Source organism: Papilio xuthus, unplaced genomic scaffold (assembly GCF_000836235.2).
Source record: "Papilio xuthus unplaced genomic scaffold, Pxut_1.1 DF826923.1, whole genome shotgun sequence".
Classification (NCBI taxonomy): domain Eukaryota; kingdom Metazoa; phylum Arthropoda; class Insecta; order Lepidoptera; family Papilionidae; genus Papilio; species Papilio xuthus.
Genome location: NW_013531726.1, coordinates 2,461,759 through 2,478,098, shown reverse-complemented (window position 1 = coordinate 2,478,098; position 16,340 = coordinate 2,461,759). Strand labels below are relative to the sequence as shown.

Here is a 16,340-nt window from a genome sequence, read left to right as displayed (position 1 = left end):
TTACCGCTATAAACGATCTCTATAAAATGTGAAACCCCGCGCTCTCATTTTAACCTTTTAAGTACTTTCGAATTGATGTTTATTTACTTTAGAACAATTATTAAGTGCAAAAACATGTCAATAAAATATGTACATAAGTGTACGTGTTGTCTTTTAAACGAAGCTCTTGTTTTAGATATTCATTGTTTATTTGAATATCCAAACTATTTTTTTTTCGTCTTCTGAGAGGTTGGCTTTAAATCAATATTGTTCTTTAAAAGATTATTAGAAAATGTAGTGTTTTCCAACATCATTTAATATTTGTCATTCAATTTGGCTACTCTAACTTTAATGAGTTCTGATTGTAACAACTGTAATTAAGACGTAAAGGTAGAGGAGATGGAATCATTATTCCCCTCATGCATGTATGGATGTGAACCTTTGTTAAATTACGACTAGAGTTAATGAGTAGGTAAGTAAAGATACGTCGTCGCAAGAGAGGAAATTCTGCATTGGAAAAATTTACTTTACCGTGGAATAATAAATATTCTTCTCTTAATTTATATAACTTACACACAATATTTTATTGTAAATTATTTAGAAGCTCAATTATTTAAATCGTACTGTATATAAAATTTAGTCTTAATTAAACGATTGAATTACGGTGTCTAAATTGTCTAAATAATTGAAAAAGAACTATATACGTGACTACACTTACCTAAAATGTTTTTGTTTCTTTGGATTTTTTGTGAATATTTTTACGAAAAATACTTACCTTACAACATGACATCATTACTACATGTATAATATAAATACACGAGTCACGCACACACGCAAAGCGGTCCGGTCCCGGTCGAGGAGTACGGACTGGGTCAACGTTTCTCAAACTGCTATATTTTTATGTGTTACATAGTTATATTAAAAACATATAATAATAGCAAACCACCTTTCTAAATTCAATTTTTATAATTTTCCAATAAACGCAGATTTTCACAGATTTTTTTTTGTAAAATAATCAGATCAGTTTGTCAATCCGTTATATTAGGGCCAGCTTTTATCAACTTATTATTCATCTACTTCGATGTCATTTAGGAAATTCTTAGCTTTCGTCTTACAGAAACTTCAATTTTAAGCCAAAATAAAGTTAACATCAAAAGTATCGTAAAAGTTTGGGAAGTATTGCATAGGAGCGGGCTGCCTCGGGCGAACGTCACAAAATGGCGGCTGTAAAACAAGTGAAGAGTGAGTTACGGTCGGCGGGGAGAGGCGGGTGGCGGGCGGCGCGCGCGTTGGGAGCCAATGGCGGCCGAGCGAGCGAGGTCCCGACTTTGCTCTTTCTTTTATGGATGTCGTTGTTTTTCCTTGCTTCGCTTTTTCCTGACTTTTTGCGAAGCCGTTTTGTTTGCTTTGTAAGAACCGACGCATTGTAACAATGTATCTAAAAGTTTTTTTACTAAGTCTGACTAATATATGGGACATCCTTTTTATGTGTGCTTCTCCAACGTTATCTGTTACGATAAGTAGATTGTAAATAAAATTATGATAATTTTAATTTTATTATGTATCGCTTTACTTAGATTATAAATTCAATTAGGGTAATTTTAATTCAAGCAACCTGCTGAAATGTTATCGTAAGATATTGATAACGGTGGTTAAATGGCAGTTTTATTAAAATTTCTTTAATTACATTAATTTTGTATCCTCATGTATAATAGTAGTCTTTTTTCTATAAATTAAATCGTGAACAATTATTATTCGAATTATCTTATTAATATATTAACCATAGTCTAAAAAATAATGATATGTTAATATTTATAAATGCAGTTTGATGTTAACCACTTTTATTGGGATTGGCTTTTGTACTAATATATAGTTTAAATATTATGTTCATAACAATACTGATAAGACTAGCAAACGCTGTAATAGTTTATCAAATTATAATGAATATAAACAACTCATCCAACCACGTAAAAACTAAATTAATCCAACAAAAAAGATATAAGAAATAAGAAAATTATTTTGTAGGAGAGAACTCATCAGGAAAACTTCCTAAGCAATAATTTAGTTGAAGACACAGGCCTCGTCTTAACGCCGTGTAATATCCCCCACTGACATATTTATTGTTTTTAAAGGGGCGGGGGTTGCTTCTGCGAAGGGGAACTTTGTCTTCAATCTACATAGGTAAGGGACGTAAGGGATGCTTACGACTAGGAATTGATATTAAGATAAATGTTCTTTTTTCTTGTCTTTTAGATCTTAGATCGCCAACAATAAATTACACACTGAAACGCTATCAGCTTGATCAATTTTAAGGAAACGATTAAGTTGTTATAATTTTTTTCTAAATATAAAATCCGCTTAGTAGGTAATTATTTTGTTTCCACAAACGAAAATTTTACGACCTAACGATATAGATCTCGGTGGTAAGCTTTACGTATAAATATTTTAGGTTACTTAATTCCCCGACCCGGCATAAAAATATAACATCATGGTTTTGTCATAAACTGCAGAATTGATATAAACACATCAAATCAACTGAAACTTACAAGTAATTTGGAGAAAAGCAATTAAATTTCACTTTTTTCTTTGATAATTACTCGTGTATAACGTACTTATTATTGGTCAAAAATAATTAGTTTCGTAGGTAAGCAATATCTCCGTGTAAACGAAGTAACGGCTGTTTCTATATTATGTTTAAGGGCGTGTTTATACAGGCGTCTGTCAGCTGCGAAGTAAAATTAAAAAGCGTCCGCATGGATTTTTCACAGGGCCATCAAATGAGCAATTTCTGCATTTTTAAAAAAAAAATAATAATCATCCTTATAAGATATATTAAGGGAAGTATGAAGGATATTATTTATGATTCGTCGAGTCGTAGCTTAAGATGTATCTATACCTACTTAAGTTTTGTTCCCTTTCACAAAAGCTGTCATATAAGGTCTTCTATTTCACTAAAGGCAGATTTCACGCTGTTGAAATAAGTCCTAAATAAGCGACTTGGAAATTATTTGTGACATAAAGTCGTCGATAGTGTTTCACAATCTCCAAATCAGCTTTGAAACGCAAACTATTTTGAGGGAACTATTACGCGTCAGTTCATTTTGCGAAAAGACTCCGTGTCTCTACATCGTTTTATGTTTAAATACACACATTTTCGTTGATAGATATAGCAGATCGTCTATTGCACATACTTTTAATATATAATGGAATGTAATTATCTTTCTGGTATAATCGACAACCCTATGCGGCAAACAGGCGTGGGGTTCGGGTCGTCGACCGGCCGCCCGCGCCGCTCTCAAATAACGCTCCGCAATATCCCGACCGGCTTAATCCCGCGCTGCGCTGCGCTAAGCCTTATAAACGCTTTTATATTTATAAAACAAACCTCATATTATTTAAATACCAACTCAAATATAAATTTATTTTCTTATTATTTTGTACTATGTCTAGAAGAAAGTATAAAAGCTCAGCCCTTATAGAATTTGTCAATGTCACATTAAAATAAGTATTTATTGCACTTTACGAACTTTTCTTAAAAAGAGAAATTAAAAAGTTGAAAAAGAACCGTTACAATCTCACATTGACTTAAGATTAATTAACCTAGCAAGGATTTATAATTACAAACTAATTAATGTAGTTAGAAATCAAAAAACGTAATAAATCCGCTTAAAAGCAACAAATTACGAGAACCTATTTAACTTTACGAAGAGTGACTACAGCAACGATGTGGTCATACGTTTATTGAATTTAAAGATACCAAATGAAAAACAGTAATATTATTTAACTGTACCTATAACTATATTTTTATGTAAAGTCAAAACAAATCAACAAAAACTGGGTGTGGTGTTGTGTGGTGTAGGTACGAGTAGGGCTGGTGGACGAATTAAGACGTTGCGTCGACCGCAAGGAGCGTCGGGCTGGACTTCTTTGATTATATTTACATAGCTACTAGCCTATAAATAAATATCGGCTCGCACACACGTGCACAAATGACGTTGTTTTAAGTTTATTTTATTTTTACACCCGCCAGTGGGTGCGCGCGCAGCACGTAATTTCGCGTTAGAGCGCGCGCGCGCACGCTGCCCCGCAACATGGCGGATGTTTCTTGACACTCGTATTTTTTTTTAAAGAATTAAGCGTGGAAAACTTTTACGATAATATTTTACGAAGAATGTGTTTACTAAAACATTTTGTTACATAAATATCTCTTTAACAAGAGCTATTTTGTTCGGTTAAATGGTTAATTCCGTGACCTTTTGAAATTGCCTGTAAAATAATTAAATAAAATGACTATGCTGTGTTGCCTCAAGGATATTGTAAATTAATGTAAGTATTTTTTAACTTCATTTAATAAACTAGCACGTGTTGTAACTCCACAGATAAAAAACAAATATTGAAAACGGTTATCCAAATTATTACTAATGTGCAATCGTAAATTTAATTTTATGAAGTATTAAATAATTATTTACTGTGTAGAATTTTATTCAATAGTTTTATTTTATAATATATTTTTTCAAATGTTTCTGGTAGTTATACAAATTATGTGAGATATAAACAAATAGAGATATAAAGTAGAAGCCAATCTATTTTAAATTGAAGTTACCGTTATGATTAAAATTTTGTTACTAAATATTATTTAAATAAAAACTTGAATAGAAATCTATTTTATTAGATAAGATAGAGATTTTCTGGAATCTGGAAATGTTAATTATTTAAATATCGCATTAATATACAATATAATCCGTATCTATTCGATATGCATATGAGTTTGAAATATATGTATTTAGATTTAAGCTAAAAAAAGCTTTTAAATATACCAAATATTCACTTAAATGTTCATTTTATAATAGGTACCAAATGTTTCAAACGTAGCTACCTATACCTACTTTAAAATTTTAATTTATTTTCCTCTTATACTTTAGAATAATAAAAGTCTAGATCGTTCAGACGATTCATAGTCTAAGTATTAAAATTTATTGTTCACCAGCGTGGCGCGGTGGGGCATCGCCATCTGTGAAAATAAACGTTTGATTGTGAAAATATCAACTGACTGAAAAAGGTCGCCACAAGATTTAGTATCTATTAAATCAGCAATGCGGCTGTGGTATTATAAAAATGTGCAATGCACATGTTGATTAAAGAAAATGTGTAACATATCATTTTAAGATATTACTAGCTATCGCCCGCTGCTACGTCGCGGAAGAAAATTGTAGCCTATGTGTTCTTCCAGACTGTGGTTTACATCTATGCAAAATTTCAGCAAGATCCGTGCAGCCGTTCTGGAGATACCTTCAAACAAACATCCATCTATCCATCTAAACATTCGCTTTTAAAATAAATATTACTAAGATAAGTATATAGTATAAAATAGATAAAGTAATATAGTAATAGTAGGATAGTAAGATTTTGTGTGTATGCCAGTTATGTTCTTTATTCTCTGCTTGTTCATTTTCCATACAATTAAGTCTTAAATCATTTACAAATACGATTGAGAACAGTTGCTGCTATGATGACGCATAAAATATCGAGGGATAATTTTATCCTTTGTGCCATACGAATATTTCCAGTGTATTCGAACACGAACAACTTGTTAATTAGACCTTCAGATGCGTGACTGGAAAGCTATAAAATGCAATATCTTCACGACTAAAACTCGTGATCTCGATATAGCATCGTGTGCCACGTTCACTCTACGCCTTTTCATATACTTATACACATATATGTTGTGATATGAGTTAGCATTTGTCATGTATGTAATATGACTGTTTGTACATACTTAAAGTATATAACTATATGTGCTTCTTGGTATGGCAAAATTTTTATCGCAGGCCCGTTATCGTGGCCGATCATAAATCTGTTTTCAAATCGTGAGTCGCCATTGCTGGCGTGGCGTCTTTTAAAGTCCAAGACGAAATAACTTCGCAAACGATATTAAACCGTTACGTTAATGTCGTAAAGCTTTATTTTCGCTAACCGGTGACCTTAAATTCGCACGTTTCGCTATCGACCCGGTTTATTGTCGCATTGTACGTAAGTATTTGCCAATGCACGTAAAATACTAGGCGAGGTTCACAAAATGCCAGTCTTATTTACGGTCCAAGACCGTCGCCGTTGTTTTACAGAACTGAAGCCCCCAAGATAATATCTGTCTTTAAAATATATTGTGACAAATAACTAACGTTTTAATTGTAATATTTGTTTTAAAAACAACTCGACTTTTTTCAAGAACAAAGATCTTTAATTGGAACAGTGTTAAATTCGTAATTTAAGTAATTACCAAATATTTAAACATAAATTGGAAAAGAAAAGTATGGATTCCTAAGCATCGAATTACGGAACCTAAATAAGAGCAAAGTGGTTCAACTTACCACAGATTTATAGAGACAAGCCATTGTATTAATTGAGAGAGTTTATCGGCACTCTCGATGACCATTTATTGCTCTCTCAGCGAGAGTCAATTACGATGGATTAACTCTCCAAATGACTCTATACGTGTGAAGCAACGACCTAGCTTATATTGATTGCTGTCCATCAGAACACACAGTTAATTTAACAAGAAATTGAAGACTTTACATACCAGAGTTTTAATCATTTTTAAGTTTAACTTTAATCAATCTAATCTTCATAGGTTATCTTAGGACATACAAGAGGTGTAATAATTTGTTCATATAGGTAACTGTAATAATAAAATTTGTAGACATTACGTTCGTCCTTCTGAAAACTGAATTTGTACAAATCTATATTAACCTAAATGATGTCAGTAATATTTTCGTTGAAAGATAAAAACCTCGTCGTTAATCCTGCAAACAGACCCGAAAGTTCAGTCAGTCGGATTTAACGACACAAAAACCGACCTATAAAGCAAAAATTGTACCCGCACACAACCGAAATGTATGATTTATAGCGGCTCCGGGAGAGATCTAGTGCAATTAGAGTTAGCCTGCGGGCTACTGCGGGTTTGATTTATGGTGATTCATAGTAATCATGCCCGGACAGCCTGTGATCCGGACCGTTTCTATTTTATTACGGACTCCCTGTATGACTTCACTCTGTGCGGTTACCGACGCCATCTTTGATTCGATTTGCGGCAAATTGCGGTCAGAGTTGCCATTTAAGAACGGATAACATTTGTGATGAACTTTTATTTAGATGGTTAATTGAAATTTACCTTTTACTTTTCTTCGGGGCAAATATTTGCTAAAGTGTGTGATAAATGTAATATTTATCATCTACTTAAAATTCGAATTTTCTGACTGTTTTAAAGATTGAAGATTGTTGCGAATTCATATTTTATTTTGTATTACATTTGAAATTATGTTGAACTTACATTTTATAATAGGTATAAATACTTAAAAATGTTTGGGATCTAACTTCACAAATCCAACTATGTACATGCACGTAGTTTCCTACCAAATGTTAAGATCGAAGATACCTTCCGTCATAGTTGTTTGTAGCGCTTTAACGCAACCAAAAAGCAATAAATGGGGCACTAAAGGTGACACTTACATAAAGAGATCCACATAACAGCGTTGATACCACGTCATCGGCTGTCGTCGCGCCGCTACGAGCGATAAACAAATCGTCGGCTCCACTCGCCCGGCCCCTCTATCGTGACCGTAAAAACTTAACTATCCGACAACATGAACGCACCTGAATATAAATCACAACAACTGGTAAACGTACTTATCGAGATATGTATAACACGATCGCTTTTCACGTATATTCCTTGCGTGATCCTTCGATATCACAACTCGAACGCGAAAATCACGCAAACTTCACAAAAGTCGTAAACGTTAGATCCCAACTCAAGCTCAAAGTATAATGAAAGCGTAATATGCAATTACTTTCGTTTCCCACAAAACTCAAAATATTTGACCAGAAATTAACATTATGCAAATGTTACCCTTAGCTTTAACAATCCTGCTCTCATTAAAATATCGGAACGCTTTGTGCATTTTACACGATAAAGTGAAACCTCTTTATAACAAAAGACGTTCGTAATTTAACTAACGCACAGATAATTTATGAAAACGTATATTGCTCTATTGTCGCGTCACACTCTCGGTTTCAGCGTACTCATTTGCATAACAGGACGCTCATACAATGCTCGGACACCCTTTTACAGACAATCCTTTTCGTTTCACTTTTAAAATTCGTTGCATTGTTAATATTGCGTGTGAGCAATAAATAAATCAGGGCAAATTTACACGGTCCGGTGCCAGTGTTAAATTGTAGCACATTGTTGGCTTACATAGGGAACTCGTTTCCTAAGACTTTATTGCAATTATGTACAAAACTAGTATGTAATGAAACCGAATGGGGATGATTTATTATGTAGTTAAATAAAAAAAAATTATATAATTTTCATGTTGGGAATTTTTGAACATGTAGTTGGCCATTTAGTAAAAAAAAATTCGTACTAAATAAACGTATTCGTATCGAATGAAATCTCCAAAAACTCGGCTGCTTTTTATAAATGTTTTATAGACAGTGGGGAGGCACGCGACTATTGTTCGTTGCCACTAATTTGTGTTAATTAAATAATAATCATAAACATTTTATAAGTGCTCATTGATGGTAAAATGGTTAGAATAAACGCCAATAACACACGTCATTATGGCGTGTAATATCGTTTTACAACTTTAAGGCAATAAATAAATTGACTGCCGTTCGTACATTTTATTACGATTTAAAAGTCGTTGACTATATCAATCGAATAATTGATTTACGCCGGTTATTAATGTAAATTTGATACTGTGTTGAACAGTTCATTATGTTTTTATATTAATCGACCTAGTTTCTGCATTTTGAACGTTGAGTAACTTAAAGAAATTGCTGTAGCTTTTGTTCAACCATTTTCGTAATTTGTTTCAGCATTACTGAAAAAGAGTTTAAATAAATTGAAGCATTCCTATTGTCTTTGATACTTTTACTTAACTTACTATAGAAGAGAAAATAATTTGAATACTTAATTAGTTAGTATAATTTTTATTATATTCAGATATAAAATTTTAACTTGATCATTACTTCTTACATGGTGGAAAATGCATGAACAAAAGCTTCGAGAAAGCATGGGCAATTAGTTATAAGTTAAACCCGCGGGGCAGTATAACTGTAATACATTATAATGTTAATGATCGGACTTTTGTATGAATGTTTTAGTCTTCAGTCGTTTAACACGTGTTAATAAGCAATAAAACAGTTTAGTGGTGTATAAAAAGTTGAGATTTATAACGAATAGGTAGCCAGTGCATTATGATCGCTCGGCGCGTGCCTCTTTTACTATGCGATTAAAATCTACGCTGTTATAGTTCTATGGTTCACGTTTCATGGTGTTTACTTGTTTTGTCTAGCGAATGTTTCCGGAAGTATTTGAATTAGACTTGCATTGATGTATGATTGAGGTTGATGTTATGACATGTTACAATATATACGAGACGATTTCTAACGCTGTGAATCAATTCACAGACATAAATATTGTTTTATAACGCTATTTTATAGTAATTATAATAGCTTTTAACTGAAAAATAGATCCAACTTTTGTGCGCATTATAAATAAAATTTAATAAAAAAAAATACCAGACGTGAAAGAATGTAAACAAAACCGGTTATAAAAGCATTGGTTCAAACAAGACCAACCTGTATACAATATCTACGATAACGTTTCCATTTCCATAATAAAATGCGCTCTAATGCTACATCCAATGCGCGATAAATGTAATCCTCTCTACCTGACATGATTCTCCACTTAATAACACGCGAGAGTATTCCCAAGTTCAATCAAAGAGCTTCCCAATGTTCGTTAAGAAAGTAATATCGATAAATTTTGTCCAATGTTATTTCGATAATACCCTGGTAGGTATATATCGACTAACGAGTACTTTAAGACAGTGCCACATGATCATGAATTAAATGTAATACTGTTTTCTTTTTAATTTATAGCTGGAGAAATGCCAGGTCATTTATGATTCTCCTTTGAAAGGAAAACATTGCGGTATAAAATTAATAACACCGAATACAAAAATAAAAGATTTTTGTTTTTATTTATGAAAGAGACAGATTTAATGTTGAATTCAATTTTGGTTGTAAGTCGTTTTAAAATTGTCTTATAAGGTTCGATGCACCGTTCGCCTACGCTCGTGTGAAGGGACTTTTGCCGGCGTGGGAGCGGTATCTGGGCCGGCCTGCTCTGGCGGCGGAGAGTCGTAAACATACAGAATTAGTGCTCCACCCGCTAACCGGTGGAAGAAAAAGGTGTTTTATATTTAGAAGCCGTTGTAATCCGAGTCCAACTCTGAATACCTAACTACGCGGGAACGAAACAAACGTGACCAACGTAGATATATTTAAACTAAACATAATTAAAACAATACAATATATCTTATTTATATATATCTTATATATAAAATTCTCGTGTCATAATTTTCGTTCCCATACTCCTCCGAAACGGCTTGACCAATTCTCATGAAATTTTGTGAGTGATATTGAGTAGGTCTGAGAATCGGCTACTATCTATTTTATAATCCCGCGCGGACAAAGTCCTGGGCGACAGCTAGTGTAGATATATAGAGACCTCGTAGAGACAAAATAGTTTTATCTCTAGGAAGTCTATGACCGTTATATATACTATACAACGTGTGGATGTGATTCTAAAAGCTTGAAACTATCATTTTACCTAAAAGTAATCTACTACACATGTTTACAGTATATCGGGTTCATATTATAAGAAAGTACCTCCCGTGGATTTATAGTCTCTTTGTAATAAAACTAAAAACATCTAGAAAAACCTTTTAGCGTACTTAAAGGGTTTCGCATAAACTAAATTTCGCCTCTTAAATATTACATTAAATTTACTAGAGCCTTTCTTCCACTTCATTTTATATGACCATAAGTAAATAATATATAAGTTCTTAGCTATTATGTTTCTTTATTGTCATAAAAACAGTGTATTTCAGTCTAAAAATGATCCACTGGGACTAATTATGGTATGATTACAATTATACGCCCCCATAGTCATTATAACTTTTCCTATCAAACGATCACACCCAAAATTAAAACATAGGATACCCCTATTCGCGATTCGATTTGATATTTTTATAGCCTTATATAGGGTTATACAGTGCGAAGGGGTTAGTAAACGAATCGATTGTATTCATTTTTTGTATCTGAGTTAATCTGCGGGTTATTAATATTGTTTATTAAATTTGGTATGACACAAATAAATGGTTATCTTTTTATATATAGAAACGACGATGCTTTGAATCACTACATAAGGGACATAATGTATTATATAACTCTGGAACTTAACTTTTAACTTAAATCAATATTCAAGTTTCTGTTTAACACATGCCTCTGTTTTCTATATATATCTATTCCTTATCGTCTTGGCTTAGTAACGGAGTTCTTGTGGTGGTACTCACTTTTTGGATGAACAGATTTATTTCATAAAGGCGTCTATATTTTTTAGACTTACTCACACGAATTGTTTTATGTTTTTGCTGATTGCTTAAATCATCGAACCACGCATAATGTCGTAGACAAGTTCTACGGGCGAGGCTTTTTGTAATGAGAGCTTTAAAAACCTTTAACGCACATTAATATTAAATTATTTGATACCTTATCTATATCACAAAGCTTACAAATAAAATACATTTAGAAGAAATTTTAACTACTTAAGCTAAAAAAATAATTTCTACCATTTGCAACATCGGACTGATTTTATGTTTACAAGCCTATGTAAAGTTATTCGGTAAAGTTTATATTAAAGAAGATACAAAGTTAGATATTTGTTATGAATAATGTATGATGTTAAAGTTTCAAAAGCTTTACAGACCATTGCACCGGAACTATAGGCTGGTCAGAATTATCTCTCACGGAATGATAGGGGACATCCATGGGGTGCCCGAATATTTTTTATTATTTATGTAATATTTCGCAATTTTTTAAACAGAAGGGTGTATCCCCTCGCTAAAGGGTGGGCCCGGGCTGAATGAATTTATTGTCCTTTGTAGATAAACATATCAATTTGTTGGTGCTTTGTTAGCGGCATAAATATGTGCTACAATTGTTGGTGGGCCGTGTTCAGTTGTCCCGATGGCTCTTCCACGGCCACACTCGGCCGCGAGTCTTCACTTTATCTTTATTACTACTATCAGTTGAGTGTCTTAAAAAGGTTATTTTAATCTAGAAGATTGGAATAAGGTAAGAAATTTTAATTTAATATAATGCAGTCTGTTTATGTTGCATTAAGCAAATCGCTTTTAGAGGTTTTTTACAAATACATCAGTGACATTTGTCAATTTAAATATTACTTATAAAGGAAATGGAAAATTGTTTTAAATAGTTTTTAGATTAAGAATTATGAATTAAAATAGCATACTTTTCATATTTTTCATTATAGTAAAATAATAATTTCTTGCCAAAAATATTTATAAATAACTGAATAGATCATTAAGCTTATATAAAAAAAATCTAAATGGTCAAATGTATTTTTATCTACTTTAATAGATCACTAGTTTGTGAAAGTAAAAATGTATCAAGTAGTTCATGAAAAAAATGGGATTGGGCCTTAATATCGTAGGCGCGGGGCGCGTTGTTTATATCTAGCGTCCATCTTTCATCCTCCAGCCGTATCCGCTAACCACTTCCTATAGAAAAAAGTCAGAATATCATCGTCGGAGCGCTCCCTCCGCGCGACTTTAACCATGAATCGATTAGAAAGCAAGCGAATAAAATCGATTTTCCTCCAAATCTTATAGCCGTAAAACGTCGGTAGCAGCAGTTTTAACGTTCGGATTGTTTACACGGCGGCGTCGCGAGTGTAAACGATTGTCGATAATTGATGATTTGATTTACAACATCACCAAACAACCGGTGTTTGGGTGATCGGCAGCTTCGCCTTTGAATGAAACGGAGTTACAGGCCACTGTCTGCCTGCCGTAGATCGCTCTCTTTCTATAGTTCAGCTGTTTATATGGTTATAGCCAGGACGTTGCTAAAAATAAGAGCACGTAAAAAGGAACATTCGTTTTTTTTGTTACAATAAAATTTACTAATCTAATATTAGCTTTAATTATAATAATTAATATTCTGTTGGATACAATTCAAAAACATTAACACTTAAAATAACTGTATAATTTTAATAAAGTTGTAAAATGTTAAAATCGAACAGAACATAAAATTCTTTACAATAAAACAACGATCCATTAAGGCAAATAAGAAGGAACGGCCTCTTATCGCAAGTCGACAATAAAATATTAACAAATATCCATTAAAAAAGCGTAATCAGGCGATTAAAGGTCAATACACTGCGGTGTTCTCATAAAGTGTACGGTATGTACTATAAATTTTATACGGTAAACAATGAAACAATCGACGTTGTAATGTCAAACTTTTGCGGTAGGTTATGGAGCATTGTGACTCCTTCCGTGTGTTTTATTAGACTGTTATTGAGACGCCTCGCGGACCGTTTGATGAGGCAATATCATAGATAATTTGACATTTATTTTTGTTGATGATTGTACCAATTATACTTCATTGTAATAATGAGAATAGTATGAACAAGTACCATGAAATAACTATCAAAAATATAGTAACTACCAATGTGTATCTTTAATATTATATCTTAATCTAAGCACAATAAATTGTATTATAATTTTTTGTTCCACTAATCAGTTTGTCTTCGTCACATAACTTCTTATTTAAAAAAATTAAGTATAGTTAACAACCGTAATTCGCATAACCTCATTTGTAACATTCAAATTAAATTACAATACTTCACGGTCATTGAAAACAAGAGGAATATAATTTTTACATTCAACAGTTTTTTACATTATGTAAATATTCGTTATGCCTAATTTACCGTGGGAAGGACGTACGATGTATGTTTTTTTTCATTTTTACTTTTGTCTTATCATAATATATTTTTAATATATTAACTACTACTCTCAAAATCATTTAAGTAGCATCTTTTAGTGCGGATTTGATAAAAAAAAATATTTTGAATTCAGTACAAAATTTGTTTCATATTTCGTTCTACGATTTATCTATTTTCACATTAACCTCTTATGTGTTATTAATAGCCCCTTAGTGTTGGTTCTCCTGCTAAATCTACACTAAGAGATGTCATTTAATAATTGAGTGCTACAGTTGTTGTGCAATCCGTCACTTAAATAAAAATAACTTCGTATTTTTTAAAAGTATGAGTGGACAGTGTTTATACGTTAAACTGCGATTATGATTAGCCATTTAGAGCCTTGTTTACGGCTGCATCGCAATAAATTCACTTTATTGTGTGTATCAATCTCAACTTGTGACGTTGCGTGCCCTAGCGCATGCCTCTTGACCTCCTCGGGCTGCAAATCATTGTAAATTATATTTTATTATCCACAATTTAACTTGTTGCTGCGATAAAGAACCCCGTTTCCTTAATGGTTTTATATTAGCGTTTATATAATCTGTTTCATTACTTTAAATGTTGATTTTAATGCGCTTTCCTTCTAATGATCTAATGTCGTGTGTAGGGTAGTGAAATATTTTTTTATAGTTTCATAACGGTAACAGTGACCGTTGAATTTTAATTTAACTAAAACGATTTGCAAGAAAGAGATGCATATCTGTTTCTTATATGTAAGGAGAAATTGTAAGCTAGTACAGTGATATATTAGTACAGTAAACAGTGATCCTAAGTAGTTACTATATGCTATGTATTTTATATAATACTGTTGATACAGATAATATTTTTTTTAATTTCGATATGAATTAAGGTGAATGTTTTATCTATGGCAGACTTAATGTGTGCAAAATTGTTACTTAATTTCTCTCACATTTATTGTATCTATTAGACGGTGAGTTGTACTAAAAGGTTTTTATATAAATAATGAAAGTAAATATAAAGCAAACATATCAGGCGTAGTGGTTTCCGCGTGGGCGCAACACAACTTAGGACCGCCATCACTTTAAAGGCGGGCCGTAAATTCTCCGCCATTAATATTTGCTTAACTTACCATAAAGTGAAGTGGCGGGCACCGCGCCGACCTGTAAAACGTGCACTTAGTAAAGATTATCTCCGCGGCGCTGCGAGGCTGTAAATAATACGCGTTACTGCACTCAGTACTCGGTACCTGGCCCTAATTTACGAGACGACTACATATTATGGAGAAAAACTAAGAAAAAGTTTAATTTAATTAATACGTGGTTTTACAGCAATGGGCAACTGATCGATTTTATGCGTGGTTTTGAAGTCTTAAAGTATAAATATTACTAAAATGGGTAAAGGTCTATAATTATTGTACAATTATTTCAATAAATTCAACTATCATCATTGTAATAAAATGAATAACACTTTATATTTTATTGTTTCCAGATCTCATCAATATGGTATAAAGAAAATTCTTTGAAACATCTGCACGACGTTGCCTTAACGGTATGTTACAATTATGTTTAACGCGAACAAAAAGTTATGTTTTAGTGGAAAGAGTTTTAAGTCAAACAACAAGACTGAGAGATTTTTTTTAAGTAGATATTGTTAGTGTCTAACCAATTCGGTTTAATTAAATTCGAGTATAAATGAAGTTGAACTTGTTCTGAGAGAAACGGATGACGACGAACTCCCGCCATATTTTAATTCCGAATATTTCATGCCCATCCTCGAATCAAAAGAAGGCAATCAGCCTCTTCCTCAATGCTCATGTCTGTGCGAGGGAGACGGCGAAATGCGTTTTGTATTCAGCATTTGATATCGCCATAAGAGCGATAGGGACAAAAGATCAACAAGTATGGCGTCGCTTGATCGACGGAACGTGCTATCGCAGTGGAGTGTCTGATGCACACATGTACAAAAAATACTTTTGTTTGCATTCCAATAGAGTTCTCCGTTGGAGCAAGATGGGAGGGTCTTAGAGTCAGATATACTGAACATTTGGCAGACTTGACTGAATGATTTTTATCCCAAAACCTATTTTCTCTCTTTTTAAATCATTTAAAAAAATATATTTTGGCATTTATTTTAAAATGTTTACCTTTAGAGATGATCTTTTAATATTTTCATCAACAATAATTATTATTACCTAACCAAAATTATTTGTTTGTCTCAACATTACATCTACAGTACTCACTTACTACTTACTCAATAACAACAATTAGGTGTCAAAAATCTGCAATAAAGAATTGATTAAATAATCACGAACTCAATTTGAGCGCGGCAAACTTCATTAATATTTTTTTTTTGTTTAATTTAACTCACAGTAAAATAATACCAAATGTTGAATATTCATGTAGCGTTTACAGAGCAAATAGTTCATCGTATGATATATAGAGGGCGCTATTCTTCAAACCCAAATATGTAGTTTCAAATACTATTG

At 32.7% G+C, this 16,340-nt stretch overlaps 1 protein-coding gene across 2 annotated transcripts in view; it reads left to right on the top strand.

Annotated features, from left to right (window-relative positions):
• Positions 1 to 16,340, top strand: part of Abd-b (abdominal B) — a 71,926-nt gene that overhangs the window by 24,714 nt on the left and 30,872 nt on the right. Inside the window, exons 1-2 of one of the 2 annotated variants that reach the window (XM_013318711.1) lie at positions 4,148 to 4,305; positions 15,344 to 15,403. The gene's annotated coding sequence lies outside the window, so the exon portion shown is untranslated. Of the gene's footprint in view, positions 1 to 4,147; positions 4,306 to 15,343; positions 15,404 to 16,340 lie in introns of those variants that run through there. The other variant, XM_013318710.1, reaches the window with a different exon arrangement.